This window comes from Antechinus flavipes, chromosome 3 (genome assembly GCF_016432865.1).
Source record: "Antechinus flavipes isolate AdamAnt ecotype Samford, QLD, Australia chromosome 3, AdamAnt_v2, whole genome shotgun sequence".
NCBI classification, from domain to species: Eukaryota; Metazoa; Chordata; class Mammalia; order Dasyuromorphia; family Dasyuridae; genus Antechinus; species Antechinus flavipes.
Window position 1 is genome coordinate 51,224,304 of NC_067400.1, and position 20,617 is coordinate 51,244,920.

At 36.7% G+C, this 20,617-nt stretch overlaps 1 protein-coding gene across 3 annotated transcripts in view; it reads left to right on the forward strand.

Annotated features, from left to right (window-relative positions):
* Positions 1 to 2,422: 2,422 nt before the first annotated feature.
* The window catches only part of TFDP2 (transcription factor Dp-2), a 165,625-nt gene continuing 147,430 nt past the window's right edge, over positions 2,423 to 20,617 (forward strand). The window contains exon 1 of one of the 3 annotated variants that reach the window (XM_051983346.1): positions 2,423 to 2,613. The gene's annotated coding sequence lies outside the window, so the exon portion shown is untranslated. The remainder of the gene's footprint in view (positions 2,614 to 20,617) is intronic. The other 2 variants (XM_051983348.1, XM_051983349.1) reach the window with 2 other exon arrangements.

Below are 20,617 nucleotides of genomic sequence, written 5' to 3' on the forward strand. Positions count from 1 at the left end.
AAAAGCCCCTTGAACTAAGTCTCCTATTATAAAAAGGCCATGGTGGGAATCCCTCTTTGCAGAGATTCCAAACATAGTAGCCATGTGAGGACCCTCTGTCCACTGGATCCTCTGTCCAGTGCCCTCCTTATCTCTATCTTCACCTAATAATAAACCTCTTTTATCAATCTAGCTCTCTGGGCCAATAAATGCTTTTATTGGGAACTCAGGCCGGTACTAGACCCCATTTATTGCCGTATCCTTGCGCCGAATCCAAGGGGGTTGCAGGGGAGCTTTCCTTGACTCCCTATACCCCAAACCTGCCACTAGACCTTAACTAAGCCCTAATCTCATTTAGGTACCCCAAATCTAGACCTCAATAATACGATAAGCCAGGGTTGTCCAAAGAAGGTATCCAGGATGATGAAGGAAATTTAAAAGCAAGCCTCATAAGAACAAAACTAAACCAAAATAAACTGAAGGTCTGTTTGAAGCTGGTTATATAGTCTGAAGAAAAGAAAATTTATGATGGATGCGCTCAGTCATTAAACATCTCAAAGAATGAGAACCAGGGATTAATTAACAGAGACGATTTCAGCTCAATAGGAGGAAGAAATTTGTCACCTTTAGAGTTGATGAAAATGAAGTGGGCTATTTTTTGCAGTAGCTGAGTTACCCAGTACTAGAGTCATTTGTTCAAGAGACTAGAGGACCTCATTGGAGAATGTCATAGGGAGAATTCATGGGTGGCAATTTGGGCTGCTTGACTCCTGCGATCTTGTTTATATTTAAAAGTATGATTCAGTTATCCTGAATGTTGTCCTCATGCCCTTTCTTGGGATGAGGAAAAATCCAAAGTCCATTCAACCCCACTCCACCCAGTCTGATTTACTTATTTTCTTCCAACAACAATTGAATTCGGTCTGTGAGGTTCCTTATTTGGATCAGTTTTCTGTGGGGCTGCATTCCAGGCTCCTGGGGTATGAATGGTTTGGAATAGGTTTTACCTGTGTAGATAAGGAAGTTTGGTTCAATGAAATGAGGAGTAAATCTTGAAAAATTATATAATTTTTTTCATATTCACCCTCCCACAGAAAGCAAATTCCTTGAGGACAGGTAACTACGTTTTCCACAGTTCCTGGCACCTGATACTTAAATGCTTGCTGGTAGCTCCATGGTCAAGTGGTGGATAGACTTCTGGAACTGGAGGCCGAAAGACCTGAGTTTAAAATCTCACCTTAGAATTTTCTGTTTCTGTGCTCTTGGGCAAGTCACTTAAACCTCTCTCAGCCTCAGTTTCTCCGTCAATTTGGGCTAATAGCTACCCTCTCTGAACTGTTGTGAGGATCCAAATGAGACTTGATCTTTGAATTGTTTTATTATTATTTATCATTTTTCTCTATTTTATTATATTTATTATTTCATTTATTTATCATTTGATTTGTAAAGCACTTTGCAAACCTTAAAGTGCTACATAAATGTTAGCCATCCTATTAATTATTGTTGACTAGGCTGCCTCGTTCAATTAGCACCCTCCTAGATTTATTATTTGGGCGAATCCTATCAGCATCTTAGGTATCAGGTTCCTAATGGGAAAAGCTGAAGTTTGCAAAGCGCCTTACAAGTACGTCACATTTTACAGCCCTGAGTAGCAGCTGCTAATCGTATTGTGCTCATTTTAGAGAGGGGAAATTAATGGAGATCGGGATGAATTCTCTGGCCCTAGGAACGGACTGACGGACGGACGTGTTGTGGGGGTGAATTCTTTTGCTCGAGGAATGTTCATAGCAAACATCCAAAGCGGGATTTGAACAGTATTCCCGACGCCAGGCCCAGGGCGCCGCCCGTTGCACCATCCCCTAGTCTCCTTCCTTTTCCTAGGAACGAATTGGAATTTCCTGCGGGAAATCCAGAGGCCTGGGCAAGCCACGGACCACGTTCCTTTTGGTCCTTCCCTACAGGCGGAGCTAAGTCCAGACCCCACCTCTAGCGCGCTTTCTCACAGGTTCCGCCCCCTCCGGCTGTCACCTCGCGGTTAGGGCTCGGGCGGGACGTTCGGCCACGCCCCCTTGCCCACCCCGCCTTTCCCCGCCCTTATTGGGAAGCCAGGGGGCGTGGTTTGTTTACACCCTGCACGCATCGCCAGCCAGACCAGTGAACAAACAGCGCCGCCTGACGTCACGCGGCCAGGCGGCCAACCGGAGCGCACAGTGCCCAGCCCCCGCCAAAGCTCGCGCGGGGGAAGAGACTGGATAGCTAAGCCGGGGCCCGAGGACGAGCGCCGGCGAGGTGAGAGGAGCAGGTGGGCCGGAGTCGGGCTCGGGCCACAACTACTGTCTTCGACTCTCGGCTTGGGGGCCGAGGAGAGTCTGGGGCGGGGGCGGGAGTAGGGCCGCGCACGCGCGCGGGCGGGCACGAGGCTCCCGGAGGCTGCGTGCGCACGGCCGGCCGGTCTCGCGGGCTCTCGAGCCCCTGCTCCTTCGCCCCCGGCCCCCGGGGGATGAGTCCGCAGACCGCCCGCGGCCCCAATCCAGCCGAGAAGCGACAGCGGCGCTGGTTCGCTTCCTCGTTCTCTTCTCCTCGCGGGCTGGTGCCGTCCCCCGCAGGCCGCCCTCTCTACAGCTACGCTGGCAGGTAACGTATCCCTTCCCCCTCAGCGCTCGATCCTCGCGCGACCGCGGCAGCGCCGTGGGGTTGCCGTAAATGGGGGGCGGGTGCCCGAGGAAGCAAGCCCCTGACTCTGCCCGTCTCTAATTCCCTCCCCAGCGCTTGATTAGGGGAGGGTCCAAAATCCCCTCCCTCGAGGTTTGGACCCCCCCTCACCCTCTTTCCCTCCCCACCCCCTCGGTGTGCCCTTCTCCTAACGAGCCACATTTCCACGAGTGCTGTCCCTTCCTTCCTTCCCTTCAGCTGAACGTAGCGCTCGTACGCGGGGTTTGAGATCTGGGATCCTCCCTCCCCCCCATCCGGCCCCCTGCAGTGTGGAGCGTAACCTAGGCTCTGGTGCCTCCCCTTCCCTTCGAGACCCTTCCCCCGTCCATTATTCCCCGAGCGTGGCTCGGATGTCCCCCCTTTTTTATTAAGAGGCGAGGCGCTTACCTAAACGGAAGTCATTCCTTTTCAACTGAATTATTGGGTCCAACCCTTTCTCGACAACTAAAACCCAACAATTACAATTGTTTCACTCTAAAAAAGAAAGGGCATCTTCTTTTCCAAGAATTCCAGAGCATTCTGCTCCAAGAGACCTCAGCGATCATCTGTCTAGTCCACCCCCTTCCCCATAGAAAACGAATCAAATGTAATCCATATCAACGTTAAGGCATTTTTACCGGGATCTCCCAGAATATCTACTGAAACCTTCCAAATGCTTTGATCCTGTGTTCTTATACTCCCTGAAAAAGTCCTCAGCTTAGTTTCTTGGTTCCCCCACTCTTCTCCCCGCCCTATGAAACTGGAGTATTATAGTCATAATCTGATCTCTTTTCAAATCATTTCCTGTACCACTTAGCATTTTGACTGTTCTCCAGTAACAGACTGATAGAGGGTTAGAGTTGAAGGATGATCTTCTGATCCGTCCCCTCCTTTTACAGGTGAGGAAACTGTTGCCTTGAGAGACAGAACAACATGATTGCTCAAGGTCACAGGGTGCAAATTGAAAGTTCTGCTTTCAAATCCAACATTCTTCTTTTCAGATCAAATTGCCTCTAATCTGGAAATAATAGATCATATCATAATTTTAAAGTTGGAAAGAACCGTAGGGATCCTCCATTCCAGGCCCCTCATTGTACAGATAAGAAAACATAGAGCTAGTGAAGGCCACGAATTGTCCTAGATTAAGTTGGGATTTGAATTTGGAATCTTTGACTCCAAATCCACTATATTTTTCACTAGTGTGCAGGGTCTAAATTCTATGTTAACTAAAAAAGAGAGGGAAATTAATCACAGAATTTACAGCTTGAAGGGACCTTGAAGATCAACTAGTTTACATCTCACTCCCATGGAAAATGAATTTAGTGTTATCTATAAATATTAAAATACTACAAACTCATATTTAGTGCTGTTCCCGAGCAGCAAAACAAATAACTCTCATAGTTAGGAAAGCAAAATGCAGATTGTTTTCTGTTATTTCTCCTAGATTTTCTTAGAAGCTGGTATGCTGTTTATTAGTAAACTGTGTCTTCTAAGAGATTTGTGTAATATGTATTTTTGTAAAATGTGTCTTGTATTTCATAATTATAAAATAGTGGACATTAATAAAGTATTTTGATATTTGCAGATGAAACTTTAGACTTGTAGATTTTTTTTTGGCAGCCAAAATAATTAAGTTTTTGCTATTTATCACATAGTCTTATGTCTGAAGCCAGAGTTTAGTCTGAATGTTTTTACATACATAGCAACATTTTTTTTTCTGACTTAGGACTTAAAAATAAGTTTCATAAGTCTCAAAGGCTCAGTAAGTTCTTCCTTTATTTTCTCTGTTGATGTTAGGAACAAATATAAATTTGTTAGAAGGAAACTATCTAGACCAAACCCTTCATTTTACTGATGAGGAAGCTGGCCTAAATAGATTATAATTGCTTAGTCAGCACCACATAGATAGTATTATATTATTGTAGCCATGTGATTTGTCTTTTTTTTTTTTTTTATTTAATATGACTATAAGTTCTCTGGACACCTGTAGATTTTTCCTTTGCAGCCAGAATTCTTAAAATTAAGATTCACAGATAAAATCTTTGCTGCCTTAATAAATGGAAAATGGTTGCTTATTACCCAAACTATAATTAGTAGTATTGGTCATAGTGATAAAATGTAGATTAGTAGGCACCATTTAAAACCCTATACCTTTGAAAATTCAAAAGGTTCTTTCATGACTATGTATTTTATAACATGCATTTGAAAAATTTTTTTTCCCTCATAAGACTGCATTCGATTGATGTTGAGTTCTGTAGAATGCTATCAGTTCAACTTTGTAAGGATCAAAGGCAATAAGAATTAGTATTTAAAAGTCCAATTTTGTAAGGAATAAAACAGTAAGAATTAGTATTAACTTTTGGAAGTGTGGGTTCCAAGCAAATTTTAATTTAGATATGTTCACTAATTTCTGATTTGGGTATTACCTTAAGTTTGTGAAGTGTTGTCTTAAATCTGTTGTGTTATTTTAAATACTTAGATGGTAGAATATGTGGTTGATATTTTTGCAAACTTGACAAGTCCATTCATTCTTTGAGGCTATATGTATGTAATTTTTTTGAATTGAGAAGAGTGATCTGAAGAATGTATATCAATTCTAGATTATCCATAGGATTGTTCAAGACCACATCATCCACATCAGCAAATATTACTTTCAATTTATTTGGGACATTGTTACCTTTATTTAACACATTTTTGATAGTATATTATTAAGAACTTATTTTATTCTGAAGTATAGAAGAAGTAGGGATAGAATATTCAGAGTTTCTCCTCTGAAACCAAAGCATTGTCTTCCTAATTCCTGGGAAAATGTGAGTGTCTGACAACAAACAGGAAAAATTCTTTGTCTCTAGACTTGTATTTTGTGCTTAGATAATGTTGGCAATATCTAAGATTAATAAGAAATTAAACAGAGAAATTCAATTCGATAAGTATTTTGAATTTTAATTAACACTTTAATAAAAGTAGCATTTCTATATTCAAAGTATAATAGAATAAGGAAATTATTATATACAACTTGTTTTTCCTTTTAAAGTAACTGTCTTTCAAAACTGTCATTGTCTATTTACCTTCTAGTCTTCCTTTTGATCTTGTCTATGCCTTTTTGAATGTGATTCTTTTCCTTTCTTACTTTTTTTTCTTGCCTTCTATTTCTCTTTTCCCCCTTCCCAATCCCTTCTCCCCACTGAAATACAAATAAAACTCATGTAATAAGCATATCAGACAACAAAGACCAGGAAATTTGAGTTGGAGTGTTGTGTTTGGGGAGCAGCAAGTGGGCAGTTTGGCTAGAAGATAGTATATTTTGGGGATAATCATTTTGAAGAAGGATACATTGGCAATTGATTATGAAAGACAGACAGCAAGACAGCTAGACACAGCTCAGCCCATCAGAGGAGTTTAGAAGGGAGAAGGACAGTTGTGGTATGAATAAGGAGAAGGGGATGCATGTAAGAGATTTACAAATGGAATTGAGAGGATTTGGAAGCTAATTGGATATGGAGTGGTAGTGATGGAGAGGAAAGGATCAAAAACAACTGACAATTTCAACCAGGGTAGCTTGAAGAACAGAGGTTAATTAGGAGATGAGCAAAAGGAGGACAAATTAATTCTGTTTTGGAAATATTGAATTGGAGGTGCCATTGGGGTGAGAAGGAGATGAGGGCTGTTTATATAGATTTGGGAGCATAAAGATAATAGATGAATCCATTGAAGCTAATGAGATCATCAACAAAGCGGGCAGAGTAAGAGAAGAGCTCAAGATACAGAAAAAACAGTGAAAATGGCTTATTATCATTTCATTTCATTCTTGGTTATGTCATCAGTGTAGCTGTTCTTATCTTTCTTTTATTAGATTGTGAATTTGTCAGATATTTTATTAAAAGGCAAGATATAAACAATTTCTGGATTATCTCATTATATCATTATATTATATATATGATATATATATTATATCATTTTCAGTTATGTCTGACTATTCATGATTCCATTTGGGGTTTTCTTGACAAATTATACTGGAATTGTCATTTCCTTCTCCAGCTTATTTTGCAGATGAGGAAACTGGGGAAAATGGGGTTCAGTGACTTGCCCAAGTCACACAGCTAGAAAGTATCTGAACTCAGGTCTTCCTAACTGTAGGCCCAGTTCTCTCTCCAGAGAACCATGGATTATCCACTAAAATGATACTGTGTGCCTGGATCATGTTTAAATATTTTTAAAAGACATTAACCTTGCATGTATCCATGTCTTAGGTATCCTGATGTAGTAGATAGAGTGAAGTGTGTTGGGAAGTCTTGAGTTCACTTTCCACTGATACTGTCTGTGACCCTTAACCATTCTAAGCCTTAGTTTTCTCAATAAAAATGGATATAATGAAAACTTACTTCACAGGCTTGTTATTAAGATCCATTGAGAGACATATGTCACAGGGTTGTTATTAAGATCAATTGAGAGAGAAATGTAAAGTACTTTGTAAAAACAAGTGCTATTTAAAGTCAGCTCTTGCTTTTATTAAGATATATTTCAAGTTTAGCTATATATTTTTTAATTGGTGGAGTCATTAACTTATGTGCTATATGGCCATACCATATGGACAGTGAATTAAATTGAATAAGTAACAAATATCTATTTCATATGGCTACTGTTAGACTACTTAGACTAAATATTGTGAGTATTAGACACCAGTTACCTCAGTCTGTTAACAAACAACCACTATGTAGCACACCATTGTGCTAGATGGTGGAAATATAAAGATAGAAATGAAATGATTTTTGTCCTCAAGGAGCTTACATTTTATCAGAAATGACATGCACATATATGTATATACAAAATAAATATTAGATAATTTTAGGAAAGAGTCATTAACAGTTTGAGATCAACAGAAATGACCTCATGTAGGAGGTACCACTCAATTTTAACTTGGAACAAAGCTAGTGATTCATTTACATTATGTGTATAGAGCAAATTATATACTATAATATACTCATATGTATGTGTATATATATATATATATATATATATATATATATATATATATATATATATATATATGACTTAGAAAAAAGAACTGGTAAGGTTAAGTGAAAAATGTGTGCAATAAACCTTCATTGCAGTAAACTGGAATGAAAAGAAATCAGCTGAAACTGGTGAAGAAAATAAAGAAGAGTAACAGAAAATAGAAAACAGGACTGCTAGCTAGATAACTTGAGTCATTAGAAACAAGATGCAAAGATGCCATTGCTGATAATGTTTTTATCCATGGCAGCAGACATAAGTGACAGGTAGAAAAGTGAACAATAAATTAAGATAAGCATTAGTAATCTGTGTCATCCCACTTGCAAGAAGCTGCAGTGATCTGTGATGTCTCAGTGCTCAGACTAAGAAATTAGGAAGGAAGGAAACAAACAGCTACTATGTGTCAAATACTGTGCTAAGTACTTATAGAATAGTATCTTATTTGATCCTTGCAACAACCCTGGGGAGCTAGGTACTGTTATTTCCATTTTACTGTTGAGGAAACTAGGGTGCACAAATTAATGTAACTTGTCTAAGGCCACACAACCACCAAGCGTCTGAGGCTAGATTTGAACTCCTGGGTCTCTGTAACTCCAGACATATTGTTCTCTATTCATTGCATGAAACAAAATAACTTCCTAGAACTTCAGATCACAAAAGACAAAATGCTAACTAGGAACCCATAGATTACCTCTAAGGGGAAAAAAAAAAAACTCTGTTTGAAGACTTATAGCGCTTAATTTGAAAAGTTCCAGTCAGGAGAAAGAGCTTTAGATATAAAGGAAAGAAAATGAATCACATGAGACCATTCTGGGTTTATGAGAAACTGTAGGAGGAAGTGGAATAAAATGTTCTGAAGAGCAAAAGAACTCAAGATGTAGTCCCTGCAAACTTGAATCCGACCCTAAATAAATAAAGATGCACTTTGAATAGGGAAAAAGGTGTTCAAAAAATTCCTAGGAAGAAAACCAGATTTTTTTTTTTTATTAAAGCTTTTTATTTTCGAAACATATGAATAGATAATTTTTCAACATTAACCCTTGCAAAACCTTGTGTTCCAATTTTTCTCCTTTCCTCCCACCCCTCCCCTAGATGGTAAGTAGTCCAGTATATATTAAACATGGTAAAATATATGTTAAATCCAATATATGCATATATATATTTAGACAATTATCTTGCTTTGTATCTTCCTTATATTGAAATTGTTTAGTATGATCAATTGGATTTATATAAGAGATGCAAGATGATTTAACAGTAGGAAAAGTTAGTAAAATTCTTTAGAATAGGAAACTCAAAATAGATACTTCTACATTTTAATTCCGTGAGAAATACAGAGAAGAAAAGACTAAGGACCATGAATCAAAATAAATAAATAAAAGGTCTAGAATGACTGCAAGGGAATGAGGCAAAGAAATTCTTATTTTAGAAAAATGCATAGAAAACAAAATAAGAAAACTAATGAACAAAAACTAATTGAAAGGGAAGAGTAGTAGAGGGAGGATTATTCAATACTTAAATGAGAGGGGAAAAATTGAAAAAATTAACTAGGTAAAAGCAAAAAAAAAAAAAAAACCCAAAAAAAAAAAAGCAAAATTCCAAAACCAAAAAAAGGGGAAACAAAAGGAGAATAAGGTGTCCTAGAGTGAAGGGAAAAGTGCCTGTGAATTACCTTAAAATAAATTAAGATAATTGAAGAGATAACAGAAGAATCGAGGGGGAAAAAAATCCTCCAATATAAGGGACAAATAAAGGAAAGGAAAATAATAAGAATGTAATATAACTTTACATATGAATGGTCTAAACAGTGAATTAAATAACATGAAAAATATTAATTGTATAAGAACACCTCCAAAATCTCTTTCTTACAAAAACAAATGTTTTAAAAGCAAAAATAAACACAATAAAAGTAAGGGATTAGGAAAAAAAATTACTGTGCATCCATTTAATTTTTAAAAATAAAATTGCAATTAATGTTATCAAAGCAAAAACAAACATTAAAAACATATAAAAAATAAAAACATGCCCCAAATGCCTTAAACATCTAAGTTCAATTGTTGGTGGAATTGTGAACACATCCAGCCATTCTGGAGAGCAATTTGGAATTATGCTCAAAAAGTTATCAAATGGTGCATACCCTTTGATCCAGCAGTGTTTCTACTGGGTTTATACCCCAAAGAGATAATAAAGAAGGGAAAGAGACCTGTAGTGCCAAAATGTTTGTGGCAGCCCTGTTTATAGTGGCTAGAAGCTGGAAAATGAATGGATGCCCATCAATTGGAGAATGGTTGAGTAAATTGTGGTATATGAACATTATAGAATATTATTGTTCTGTAAGGAATGACCAGCAGGATGAATACAGAGGACTGGCAAGACTTACATGAACTGATGCTAAGTGAAATGAGCAGAACCAGGAGATCATTATATACCGCAACAACGATACTGTTTGAGGATGTATTCTGATGGAAGTAGATCTCTTCGATAAAGAGAGCTAATTCAGTTTCAGTTGATCAAGGATGGACAGAAGCAGCTACACCCAAAGAAAGAACACTGGGAAATGAATATAAACTGCTTGCATTTTTGTTTTTCTTCTCGAGTTATTTCTACCTTCTGAATCCAATTCTCCCTGTGCAACAAGAGAACTGTTTGGTTCTGCAAACATATATTATATCTAGAATATACTATAACCTATTTAACATGTAAAGGACTGCTTGCTATCTGGGGGTGGAGGGAAGGAGGGGAAAAATTGGAACAGAAGTGAGTGCAAGAGATAATGTTGTAAAAAATTACCCTGGCATGGGTTCTGTCAAAAGTTATTTTTTAAAAAAAAATCTAAGTTCATAATGGTAACATTAACTGAGCTACAAAAAGACATAGTAACACAATAGTATTACTTATCTAAAACTTCTCTAGATTTTAGAGAAGACTAATAGAAGGATAAACAAAAGGGAAAATATAAAACTGAGTACATTATTAGATAAAGTAAGCTAAAAGACTTATAGCATCTTCTAAATGGAACTACTAAAGAATTTATGTATTTCTCAATGTTTTACAAAATAATTGTTCCTATTTTGGGATATTGGACTATTGCAAACAAATATCAAAAGGCAGAAATAGTAACATAATAAAAATAGTAGTCAGTTCTCAGAGCATAAACAAAACACACAAATCCAGATGAAGACTTAAAACAGTGATATCTTAGAGTTGGTTAAAGAACAAATCATAGAAAAATAATTATGTAAAAGAAATGATAATGATGAAACAGAGCATCAAAATTACTGAAATGTAACAAAAGCAGTCCTTATGTGAAAAATCATATTAGTAAAAATAGAAAAAGAATATTAATTAGTTAATTTAAAAAAGAAATTTAAAAAAGAAAGCAAAAATGTAAAAATGAGAGGAAGAATAAACTTCAAAGAAAAAACTATAGAAATGATATAACAAAAAGCTGGTTCTTTGAAAAATCTAATATAAATGATAAGTTTAGTCAATCTCATTAAAAAGAAGAGGGTAGAAAATCAATTGAAATAGTGGATAAGCAAGGTAAAAATCACAGTAGTAGAATCTATTATGCAGTTATATGCTAATAAAACCGAGAACTCACAAAAAAAAATACTCAAATTAACACAAGATCAGATAGAGATCTTAAATAATCCGATTTTAAAAAAGAAAACAGTAACTGTAAAGAACTACCAAAGAAAAAACTCTTGATTCTGATGGATTTACAAGAGAATGCTATCATAATTCTAAGGAATAATTAGTATCAAGTAATACAGATTATTCTAAGAAATTGAGAAAGAAAACAATCTACCGGAATCCTTTTAGGAAGCAAATATTTTCCCCTATTAGGAAAGGAGAAAACATAGTACAACTAGAGACCAATATCATTAATGGACAAAAACTTTTAAACAAAGTCATGTCAAACAGACTCCAATTATTTATCTAGGAAATTGTTCAGTGTAATCAGTTGGATTTATACAAGGGATGCAAGATGATTTAACATTAGGAAAACAATTAGTATAATTGATAACACTGAAAAAACAATCATACAATTATCTTAATACATGTGGAAAAAAGCCTTTGAGAAAATATTATAATCACTTATTTTAAAAACTATAGACATGGAAGGATCTTTTAAAATATATACATATATGTATATATTTATATTCACATGTCAATATATGGAGCACATATGTGCATATATACATAAAGTGTTTAAAACCTAAAAGTATCATGTGCAATAGGGATAAATTTGAACCTTTTCTGATAAATGTAGGTATAAAGCAAAGATGTCTACTCCTCCCATTATTATTCAATATAGTTCTGAACATATTAGGCATTGCAGCGAGACAAGGGAAAAAAATTAAGGCATAAAAATATATAGGAGATAAAACTATCACTGTTTGATGATATTGTGGTTTATTTAGAAAATTTTAGATATTTAACAATGTTAATAACAAAGTAATAGCCTCAACAGAATTGCCTGCTAAACTCTAAAATCAACTTCCTTTTTGTGTAATAATAGCAAAATCCAAGAAGCAATAAGAGAAAGGAAAAACCCCATTCTAAGTAACTACAAAAATGCTTAAAGTGTCTGAGGATCAATTATACTAACTTACATAAAAGACTTGTTTAACAATTACAAAATGTTCTTTGAAGAAAATAGGCGGAGGAAAAATATATAGTGTCCATGGTTGTTCTGTGCCAGTTTAATAAAAATAACAATATTACTATAGTTAATCTATAATTTTAGTGTTATAATAAACAAATTAATAACACTTAGTTTGGAAAAACAAAATTTAAAATATCACTGGAAATGATGAAAAAAGATACACAGAGGATACTTGTATTTGCACACTGTTTTAAAGTAGTAGTTATTAAAATCAATGTTTACAAAATAGAAAGTGGATAAGTAGAACAGAATAGACAGTAAAGAATCAAAACCAATAAACAACTTTGCCTGATAATACAAAAAATCATGGCGCTATCTACATGAACTGATGCAGAGTGAAGTGAGCAAAGCCCAAAACTTCCCAAAGTACACAGTGACTAACACAGTGAAAATGGAAAGAACAACCTCTCTCTCACAAAAAAGTGAATGTTTCAGAATTATAAAGAATAAACATGGTGTGAAAAAAATATAAGAAGCCACTCCCTTTGCAGAAGTGGGAGGTCCATCACTGTTAGACATTATACATATTTGCAGTCTTTTTCAGTGTATCAATCATATATGATGATTTTTTTTCTTTTTAAATAAAAATACTATTTAACAATACTATTGGTTATATGAATTGGCTTTCTGAGAGGGAGAGAGTGATACTGGAGGAAACTATGGTATAAACAAAATCAATAAAGATCATTAAAAAAAAAAAACTTCTTTATTTCTCTCCATGCATATGTGTCATTTTAGTAAATTACTATCTATACACACATATGTTTGGGAGCTTTTGGAATATATATATATATATATATATATATGTAGACACACACACAAACATACACATATGTATATATGTGTGTATATATATAAATAATTTTGTATGATTATGTAATTTGTATAATTATAATTTGTATGTTTATATAATTATATATAATGTATATATATAAATAATCTTGTATAGGAAATATTTATGTTTTAGGGTTGGTATTATTTTGGATAATTTGAATTTTAGTCTTGTAAGCCTCAGAAATGGTGACCATTCACCTTCTCTCTAATACTAATCCTTGTGTGCTCTCCCAATATATCCAGGGCCATCCAATTGTCCTGATCTATATCTTGCCACTGGACCCAGATAACATTAGAGGAGAAAATGAGGCAGATGACTTTACCCAGCCCTTTTTCACTTATATCCAGTTCACTTGCATGTCTTGGTCTTCCTCAAGAATGAAGAACAAACATAAACCCCACTGGGACCCAACTGGAACTGACCAATAGGGCAACATAGCTATTTTCTTTTCTTTTCTTCCCTTCTTTTCCCTCTGTCCATATATATAGGATATCACACCTTTACTTGGGGTGCTCTGCCCAACGAATGTACATTTTGATCACTGAAAGCTTGCAAGGTATCTTGGAGGCCAGGACCATGCCTTAAACCCATATCACTATTGCTCTCATCTATTGATCAACAGTAGGTTGTATAGGAAATTGGGGGGATGGGCCAAGCCCCATTTAGTCGTTGTTTGGGCCCTGATTGGCTCATTGTGAATGTAAATAGCAACAATTTTTGTTTGGGTCAGAAACCCTGAGGGTCTTCTTCTCCAGGAATGATGATGATAATGATGATGAAGAAGATAAGAGAGGAGCTTGATAAAGAACATATTGCTTATAAATTCTTTTGATTCAGGTAGAATCAAAAGAATTTATAAGCAATATGTTCTTTATCAACCTCCAGATCTGGTAATAGTTTCCTTGCTAATTGTAAAAAAGTTTATATATAGTTTTTGTTCATTAAGTTTTTATTAAGCGTATATTACAATTAGGTACTGCCATCAAGGAACTTCTGTTTTATTGGGGATGCAATCATTACATAAGCAAATACTATATAAGATAATTGGAGGGAGAGAACAATAGCAAGTAGGGGATTCAGCAAAAGGCTTCTTAATAGTGATTCCTTGGTTAAACCTTGAGGGAAGATAGTATTTAGAAAGGTAGAGTTGAGAAGAGAAGGCTGAGAGGAGATAACTGAATTCAGGTGATAGCAGGTAGTTCGGTTTGACTGCAGAGAACAGGAGTTAGGCCAGACCCAGACTGCAAAGGCTGGAAATCCTAAGCTGAGAATTTGCATTTTATCCTGGTAGTAGTAGGAAGAGGGCTGACATGCTTTAGCAGTACAGATTTGCCAAATTTCAGAAAATGAACTGGGAATGCTTTATGGCAAGGAGATTAAGGAAGGGCAACACAACCTGAGGATGTTGTTGATAAAGATTTGAGAGAATGGGATAGTGGGGTCACAAGTGGATTGAGTCAAGAATATCTGAAGGTACTTCCTGCCTCAGACATGTATTAGTTGTATTATCCTGGGAAAGTCATTTTATCTTTTTGAGCTTTGAAGCTCCCTTCCAGATAAGACGATAGAAAAAAGAGGTTAGTGTTAGTTTTAACAAGACTTGGCAGCAGCTGATTTGGCTGATAAAAGGCTTCAGGGAGAGTCAAGAGTGGAGGATGATTCTTTGGCTACAAACAGAATGACTGGAAGTTTGGTGGTTTTTTCAGATAAAAAATAGTGGACTTGGAGGAAGAATGGGCATAATTTGGAATTCTGTTTTTGATATGTTGAATTTCAATGGATTTCTATGGGACAGCCAGGTAAAAATGTCCAGTTTTTCAACACAGAGACAAGGGTGAGATGCTTAGTTTGAGAGCCATTAATTTTGAATTGTTAATTGAAACCGTGGAAACAGAAAAGGTTCTCCAGAATGGAGCAGTGGTTCTTAACCTGAAGTTCAGGCGTTTGTGGTTAGATTTCAAAAAGGTCCATGAACTTGGAATAGAAAAAGATTGCATCTTTATTTCAATTGGTTTCATTTGTAATCTTTTTGTATGCATTTACGAAAATTATTAAACCTATGCATGGGGTCTTAAGGCAGCTGATAAACTAACAAAAGAGGCTAAGTAAGGAGTGATTTGGACAGATAGGAAGAGAACCTGGAGAGAGGCAGTGCTAAGAAAAGTGATATCTAGGTGAATAATTAGGGTATAGAATGGGGTGATAATAATTTCAAAAGTTTGAGAGATTTTAAGAAGGATGAGGACTGAGAAATTACAATAGTATTTGGCAATTGAGATCCCTTGGTTATCTTGGAAATGGTTTCAGTTCTCCTAGTCTTCCATTATTTAAAAACAAATTTATTTAAATCCTAAAATAAAGCATTACTTTTATCTTCTCACTTTTGGCTTACTTTCTCAATCCCTTGCAGTCTGTCATCCAATCCCACAATTCTATCCAAACTCTCTTCTGTAAGGTTTCTAATTAAAATTGTTAAAATTGAAGTTAAAGAAAGAGGACCTGGGTTTGAATTCTGCCTCTGATAGTTGGGCAAATCTATTTGTCTCCATTTCTTTATTTTTTTAAATTAAGTGACCTCTAAGGATCTCTGTAACTCTTAAATTTATCATCTTGTAATCCGGTTTCACCAAACTAATGTTGGTTTTTCCATTTCTATTAAACTCAGCCAGCATTTTATCATATGGCTCAGGAGTGCTCTCTGGTGTCAAAATAAGATAATTTCAAGGCCTATACTCTACTGCTATCAAACCTATCTACATGCTATTACCTGAATGCAGTTAATCTCTCAGCCTTCTCTTCTCACCTCTACCTTTCTAAATCCTTATCTTCCCTCTAAATTTAACCTGGAATCACTATTGAGAAGCCTTTTGTCGAGAATCTCCTTGCTATTGTTCTCTCCCTCTTCCCTCCTGACTTTCAAAGTCAAGTATTTATTAAGTGCCTGCTATGCAAGAGAGAACTAAAAGGAAAGCAGATTATTTAGAGCTTTAAAGGGCTGAGGATTTTTATTCAATAAATGCCAGGAGGAAATCTGTTAATTTTTATATTGTAATAGAGTTTGAAGGGCCCTTGTTGAGTTGTTTTTCAGTAGTGTCCAATTCTCTGTGGCTCTGTGGAGTTTTCTTGGCAAAGAAACTAGAGTGGCTTGATATTTCCTTAAGGAAATAGGGTTAAGTGACTTTCCTTGAGTCCTACAGCTAGTGTTTGAGGTCAGATTTGAACTCAGAAAGGTGAATCTTCTTGACTCCAGTCCCACACCTGACTGCCCATTGATCAGACCTTAGAAGTCCTCTAAAATAATTCTTTTGTAGACAATGAAACTGAGGCCCAGAAAAGTTTGATGCCTTGGTAATTATTGGTAAAGCTAATCTAAGGATTCTGAGTGGTTCTTTCCATTGTGTTTTGTTGCTTCTCGTCAACAAGCAGTTTTTGACTGTCTCTTACCAGCAAGACACTCTGCTGGGTATTAAAGGAAATATAAAGATGAATAGAAGATGGCCTCTGACTTTATGGGACTTATACAATAATTTAATAAGGTGGGTAAACACCTAAAATTTGAGGTAGAATTTGATAAATGTATAATGTAGGCACAAAGTGCTCTGAGTTTGCAGAGATTTCATGAGCAACACCAACATAGTAAAGAATTGAGATGCAAGTAGCTAACATACTAAGGATATCTTATTTACTTCCAAGAGAACTAGAGTCATAGAGCATTCTTGGGATCATCTATTCAGCCATCTACCTCCTGGCTTCTGTCTTCACCCCAGAGCCTTCTCCAGTGCTCTGTCAGGGCCATCTTTTGGACTAGATCTGGTCACTCCAAGGCATTCTCCAGTGCTTTTGACAGACATTTCCAGGACCAGATGTTGCCTGCTTGCCATCTGGCTTCTATCCTTAACCCCATACTTCCTCAGTCACCCCACCCATCATTCCTGTCCCTCTCAACCCTACCAGCTGCATGAATTACCCGTTCCAGATCTGCCAACTTCCACTGTATTTTCTGGAATGCCTTCTTTACAACTAACAGAACGTTAGCTCTGGCAATTAAGAGATCATTAGTAACTTTGAAGAGGGAATTTTTAATTGAATCATGAAATCAGAAGCCAGATTACTGATGGTTTAGAAGCAAGTGAGAGGAAAGGAACTGGAGACATTTAGTAAAGATCATTGGCTCAAGGAGTTTAGTCAAAGGGGAAGAGAAACAATGGATTGTTGACTAGTGATGATATCTGGACCAAGTGAAAATTTTAAGAGTGGTGGGGACTTAGAGATGTTTATAGTCAGCAGGAAAGGAGCCAGTAGATATGGAGAGGTGAAGTTTAGGGAGAATAGGGACAATAGTGATGATAGTTTGTTAGAGAAAATGGGAGAGGATGGAGTCAGAGGTTTGCCTTGGCAAGAAAAGAGCTACCTCTTGTTCAGACACAGGAATGAAGGAAGAAATGAATGGGGGTGGGTGGCAGAGATATCTAACTTATGTGAGATAAAGAGGAGGGAAAAAGTAGAAGCTCTTGGGAATGATCTGAGTTTTGTTTTGTGTTTTTCTGAAGGAAGAAGGCAAATCCTTAGTTGGGGGGGGGTAAGGAAAGGATGTATACTGGAAGACTTGAGGACAGATAAGAAGATTTTGAACAGCTGCTAAGGAGAATGGAGTAATTTCAATAGTACGGAGGGTGGAGTGGTAAATAGAATATTTGCTTTACTGTAGTAAGGACCTAGTTGAGATTGTGTCAAATAAATTTGTGACAGATGTAGTCAGCATGGTTCCTTGATTTCCTGTAGCTCCATTCTGCAGCATATGAATAGGAACAGAGAAATTGGCTAGTAGGAGCAAGTCACAGGTGGGGTTTGGCAAGGTGTAATTGGTGTTGGAATAAGTGCTAAGAGATTTGAGAGAAGGGTGGAACTGGCTTGCTAAAGGGTTGTGACAGGGAAGGGAGGACAGTATAATGCACCCAGCCAAAGGCTGCCAAGAGCAGGAGAGGGAATGGAGATCTGGGAAGGATAGAGAACAGAATTAGGGGTCATGAGGCATACAGAAAGCTAGGGTGTCATCTGCTGGAGGAGAGGCAGAGTTGGATTTGTAGCCCTGCCTGAATCATGACCAATTTTTTTTCTCCCTTCCTCCTTTACCGCCTCTCCCCCTTCCCCCCACCTAAGAGAGCAAGCAATCTGATATCGGTTATAAATACACATTCATTTTAAACATATTTTTATATTAGTCATGTTGTGAAGGAAAAATCAGAAAAAAAGGGGGAAACCATGAGAAAAAAGAAAAAAAATTGAAAATAGTCTGCTTCCATCCTCATTCAGTTTCTGTAGTTCTCTCTCTGGATGCAGAGGCATTTTCTATCCCAAGCCCATTGGAACTACCATTGCATCAGTATTACTGAGAAGAGCTAAGTTTATAATAGTTGATCATCACATAATGTTGCTGTTACTGTGAACACTATTCTCCTGTTTCTTCTCACTTCACTCAGCATCAGTTCATGAAGTCTTTCCAGGCTTTTCTGAAATCAATCTGCTTATCATTTCTTATAGAACAGTAATATCTGTTACATTCATATGCCATAAATTATTCAGCCATTTCCCAATTGATGGGGCATCCTTTCAGTCAATTCCTTGCCACCACGAAAAGAACTGCTACAATATTTTGCAAACTTCTACAGCAGATTACAAAAAGAATGTTTTGTAACCACCTGACAGGTAATTGTTTGATAGATCGTTGTGGGTTTATTAAGAACAAGTTATGACAAACTAATTTCTTTTTTTAAAGCAGGATTACTAGACTGATAGATTGTGATTGTTATAGACAAGAATATAACTATATTACTGTGTGACATTTGACTAATCTCATTGGGAGGGGTGCAAGATAGACTGAGTTATATTAAAAGATAGTATGATTAGTTGGAGTTAAAACTGGTTGAACAACTAGAATGGTGATTAATGGATCAGTTTCAGGCTAAAGGAAGATCTCTAGTGAAATGTTGGAAGGAACTATCCTTGGCCCTATTCCGTTTAGTATTTTAGTGAATTATTTGGAAGGCATAGCTAATCTTTTGGATGAGAAAACAATTCAGAAAGGTTTTCACAGGCCAGGTTGATGGGCTAGATTTTTGTAAGATGTAACTTAAATTAATAAAATTATCTGTACGTGTTCAGGTTGGGGGAGAATTGCCTAGAAAACAATTCATTTGAAAAAGATGTAGGACATTTAGTGGCCTGTAATCTCAATATGATTTTGTAATGTGCAATCAAAAAGGTTAATGTTCTCATTCTGCTTTAAAAGAGGCATCATGCCCAGAGAACTTGGCAGCAAGGAGTAATAAGTAGGGAGATGGCCTTGCTATCTGGAAAATAGGAGTTCAAGTTTTTCCTCTAACATTCCTAGTAGATAGGTGACAATGGGCAACTCACTTTCACTTAGTTTCTCAGGACTCAAAACAATTTTCTAAATCTATATTACAGAAGAATTGCTACTTTTTGTTAATAGAGGAAGTTTCTAAATCAGGAAATTCCCCACACTGAAGAAATTGTAGATCCAGACAAAAAAAAAATCCAGAAAGGATAGGTGATAGCTATACCATTCTCTGCTCTGGCCAGCAGAGTATCTATAGTCTGGTATTTGGTTCTGAGTGCAACATTTTGGAGGGCACATTAGCAAACTAGAGCATGTCCAGAAGATGGTGACCTAGGGTACTGAGAAGAACCGAAACAATGATGTATATGAATTGGTTAAAGTAACCAAGATTTTTTAGTTGGAGAAGGAAAGAAGATTGATGTTACAAATTTGAAGGTTTGGGTTTATTTTTTTAATAGAAGAATAGTTAGACTTGTTTACTTTGCCTTTGGAGAGCAAACATAAGCTACTATGTGAAAGTTATGTGGTGAGTTGGACAGATGTAGGTGCAATATAAGAAAAAGTTTCCTTACTTATCCAAAAATGGGGAAAAACGCCCCACTGGGGAAGTAATACCTTAACATTGGAGTTTTTCAAATAGAAGCTACAGATGGCATTCCTGCTTTTTATACGGTTTAGACTGGCTGACCTCTGAGGGCCTATCCAGCCCTCCAATTCTAGGATTCCATAGAAGGGCGCAAAGAAGAAACTCGATAATCTTTATAGGAGAGTGTGGAGGAGATTCCTAGGCAAGAGGTGAAATGGACTAGATAATTTTTTTTAAATTTTTAAATAACTTTTTATTGATAGAACGCATGCCAGGGTAATTTTTTACAGCATTATCCCTTGCATTCACTTCTGTTCCGATTTTTCCCCTCCCTCCCTTCACCCCTTCCCCTAGATGGCAAGAGTCCTTTACATGTTGAATGGGTTGCAGTATATCCTAGATACAATATATGTGTGCAGAACCGAACAGTTTTCTTGTTGCACAGGGAGAACTGAATTCAGAAAGAATTGCAAGCATTTTATA